The sequence below is a fragment of the Coenobita brevimanus genome, chromosome 54, assembly GCF_032717465.1.
Source record: "Coenobita brevimanus isolate Jiangsu-jjx chromosome 54, ASM3271746v2, whole genome shotgun sequence".
Classification (NCBI taxonomy): Eukaryota; Metazoa; Arthropoda; class Malacostraca; order Decapoda; family Coenobitidae; genus Coenobita; species Coenobita brevimanus.
Window position 1 is genome coordinate 8,626,843 of NC_137007.1, and position 4,424 is coordinate 8,631,266.

Genomic DNA, 4,424 nt, shown 5'->3' on the forward strand with positions numbered 1-4,424 from the left:
GTAAAAAAAAAAAAAAAAAAATTCAAGCACTGGTTAATCCAGACTTAATCCAGTTTGGTTACTCACTGTATAAACTAAATTGTTAAAATATAACCAAACATATCTGTGTAGAGGATGGAAATAATGCGAGTATAAGTGGCTGGGGAATGGCTGGAAGAAGGAGGGAGGTGAGAAGACAGGAAGAAATCAGTAGGATAGAAGTTGTGGAAGCAATGAAGAAAGTTAAATCGGGGAAAGCCCCAGGAATTGATGGAGTATGTGGTGAAATGCTGAAGCATGGGGGAGAGATAGTAGTAGAATGGATGTGGAAGATGTGCAGATTGGCCTGGGAGGAAGGTAGAGTCCTGGAGGATTGGAAGTCAGGTATAATTATTCCCTTGTACAAAGGAAAAGGGGAAAAAAAAGTGTGTGGTAATCATAGGGGCATTTATCTTCTTAGTATAATAGGAAAAGTGTATGGTAGAATACTTATTGACAGAGTTAGAGAAAGAACAGAGAAATTAGTTGGAGAAGAACAGGGAGGCTTTGGGAAGGGAAGAGGTTGTGTAGATCAGATATTCATTCTTAGGTCTTTAGTGGAAAAGTTTCTAGAGAAGGGAAAGAAGTTGTCTGCGGCTTTCATGGATTTGGAGAAAGCATATGACAGGGTGGATAGACAAGGATTGTGGAAAGTGTTAAGAATATATGGAGTAGATGGAAAGTTGTTGAATGCTGTGAAGAGTATGTATGATGGTGAGAAGGCTGCAGTGCGTGTGGATGGTGAACTAAGTGAATTTTTCTCTTTGAAAGTTGGGTTGAAACAGGGATGTGTCATGTCTCCATGGTTGTTCAATCTTTACATGGATGGGGTAATAAAAGAGGTACAAGGTAGGGTAGTGGATGTTGGAGTGGCCCTGGTGAGAGAGGATAGTGTTTGGAAACTCCCTGTACTGTTGTTTGCAGATGATACTGTGTTGTTGAGTGAAGACGAAGGGGAGTTGCAAGGCTTGGTGGATGAGTTTGAGAGAGTGTGTAAGAAACAGAATCTAAAGGTGAATGTAGGGAAGAGTAAAGTGATGGCCTTTGAGAGAGGTGAAGTCAGTGAATGTACAGCGAGGTTGGATGGTGAGGAATTGGAAAATGTGAGTACGTTTAAGTACTTGGGTAGTGTGATGAGTAAGGATGGAGGTTTGGAGGGTACAGCAGGGAAGAAAGGTTGCTGGTTCTTTGAAAGCTGTGATAAGAAACAAGGAAGTGAGCATGGAAGTGAAAAAGTTACTACATGACAGTATTGTGATACCAACTCTAACGTTGGGAAGTGAAGCTTGGACGTTGTTGGAAGGACACAAGTCAAGAATGAGAGCAGTGGAAATGAGTTATTTAAGAGGAGCCTGTGGAGCACATGGAGAGACAGGCTGACGAATGAGGATATAAAGGAGCGTTGTGGTGTGGATGTGGATGTGATAGGAAGTGTTATGAGGAACACATTGAGGTGGTTTGGCCATGTGGAGAGGATGCAGGGTGAAAGACTGACAAAGAGAGTCTATGTGAGTGAGGTAGAGGGGGGAAGAGGGAGGGGGAGGCTGAGGATGAGATGGAGGAATGGGGTGGAGAGGTATATGAGAGAGGGGGGTGTGAGTTGGGAGCAGGGCTGTGAGATGGCGGGGGACAGGGAGACTTGGAGGCGATTAGTTTGTGACCACCCCAAACAGGATTGAGGCGTCTGGGAATAGATAGATAGATAGATAGATCTGTGTAGTCTATCATTCCCCCAAGTTGAGTAGTCTTAACCTTGCCCTCAGCAATGAACTTACCATTCTGGGTGATTTTGACGTACGTAATGTTGAATGGTTATTGCATTCTGCCAGGACTGACGATGCTCGTCTAGAGTGCGAGCTGTTTGAAGAATCGTTTAATGTCACGCAGCTGGTAAAGCAACCAACCAGAATACCAGATAACCCTGACCATTATCCCATCTCTTGGATCTATTCCTGACAAATAATCTGGATCAATACAGGACAAAGGTACCATCACCACTTGGATCCTCTGACCACAAGCTCATCAAATCCTAATTAGTTAGCCCCCCAAACCTCCCTGTTCTGAACCTGTCAAGGTGACCCGATGGCACTTTGATAGGGCAAACTGGGATGTATTTAGAAATTATCTCGCTGACATTCCATGGCAGTCTTTCTTCTCTAGTGATGCCAAATCTACCCAATCCCACATTTGCGACTTAATCCTAGCTGGTTCACTAAAAGACCGAACTCTCCAAAATGGTTTGATAGCAAAAGTGCCAGAGCAACTGCCCCAAAATTATTAGCATATTACTATCTATCTATTGCCAGACACTTTAATCCCTATGGGGTGCCCACAAACAAATCACCTCCACATCACCCTGTCCGTCGCCATTTCACTGCCCTGCTCCCAATTCACCGGGCCCTCTCATATACTTCTCCACTCCATCCCTCCATCTCATCCTTGGCCTTCCCCTCCCTCTCTCCCCCTCCACCTTACTCACATACACTCTCCTCATCAGTCTCTCACTCTCCATCCTCTCCACATGGCCAAACCACCTCAGTGTGTTTCTCCTAACACTTCCTATCACATCCACAGCCACACCACAATGCTCCTTCACATCCTCATTTCTCAGTCTGTCTCTCCACGTGACTCCACAGGCTCCTCTCAAATAACTCATTTCCACTACTCTCACTCTTGACTTGTGTCCCTCTTATAACTCTTACTTAAAACAAAAAACATCTGAATCATTCTCGCAATTTAAAATTGCTAGAAACCATGCAAAAGCTGTAAAAAATCTTGCTGAAACAAACTTTTTTCAAAATCAAGCATTAAAACTACTTAACAACCTTAATCATTCATTCATTGCCAGACGCCATGTATCCCAGACAACAGAATATTCTGGTCAACTCTCAATTCTTTAAATAATAACTTTAACATCATCCAATCCCCCACTAAAATCTTTAGATGGCAACGTTACAAATGACCCACATGGGAAAGCAGATATCTTTGCCAGTACATTTACCAGAAATTCTACCATAGAGGAAGTCAGCCAGAATGTCCCAGTACTAGAACTTGATTCTCCCGAAACTGTTCCACTTAAAATTCAAACAAGACACGTAAAATCCATCCTAGACAATTTACCTACCAACAAAGCTCCAGGACCAGATGGAATTCCTCCAATTGTCCTGAAAAGTGTTCCCCAGAACTTGCCTCTGTTATAGCTAAATTCAGACTATGCATACATACTTCTTCATTCCCTAATTCATGGAAGGAAGCCAATATCCACCCATTTCCAAAGAAAGGAAGTTCCTCTGACTCCTCTGATTACAGACCAATAGCTGTCACATTTTCTCTTAGAAAAGAATTTGAAATTTCAATTAATAAGCACATAGTTAAACATCTTAATTAGTGATAGATAATATGGTTTTCGCCACAAAAGATCCACCACTGACAAACTCAATATCCTGACTCATACCATTCATCAATCAATCGACCAACATGGAGAAACTCATGCAGTAGCCCTTGATATTTCCAAAGCTTTCGAAAGAGTATGGCACCGTTCCCTGCTGTCCAAACTCCCTTGCTATGGACTAACATCTTTTGTTCCTCTGCTATCCTCATATCTCAGTGACAGAAAAATACGAAAGTAGATGATGTACTGTATATTCCAATTTCCACTCAATTAACACCAGCATGCCACAGGGATCAGTTCTGGCACTAACCCTGTTCCTGGTTCATATTAATGATCTCTTATCTGTCATCCACAATCCCATCCATTCGTATGCAGATGACTCAACACTTCATAGTTCATTCACACTCAGACACCCATTTACAAAGCCTAATATCTCTAACTCTCAACTCAGTACAGCCATCTCCATAAATCAAGACTTATCTACGATCAGTGAATGGGGACAAAACAACCTTGTCTCATTTAATGCTAGTAAAACCAAATATATACAATTTACTAATACAGTAGACAGATATTGCCAGATTCGCATATTACCTTTAATGCTACTAATATTCCCATCTCAAACAGTACTGAAATTCTCGGTGTCTCACTTAACAATGTCCTCAGCTGGACCTCTCATGTCAGATCACTTGCTAAAACCACCTCAAAGAAACGGATAATTGTAGAAAGTCAGTAACTTCGTCACTGACGAGTAATTAGCTATAATTTACATGAGTCATGTGTGCTCTCAGCTTGAATATTGCTCATCCTTGTGGAGTGGATGTGGAGAGGCTGCATTAAAACAACTAGACAATATTCAGAACAAAGCTGCTGGAATTATTAATAACCCTGCTATTGTAAATAAACTACCTCCCCTACAAGTAAGACAGAATGTTGCCTCCCTTGCATTATTTTACAAGTATTTTTATGGCAAATGCTCAGACGAAGTTGCATCCATTGTGCCACCTCTCCATGCCTT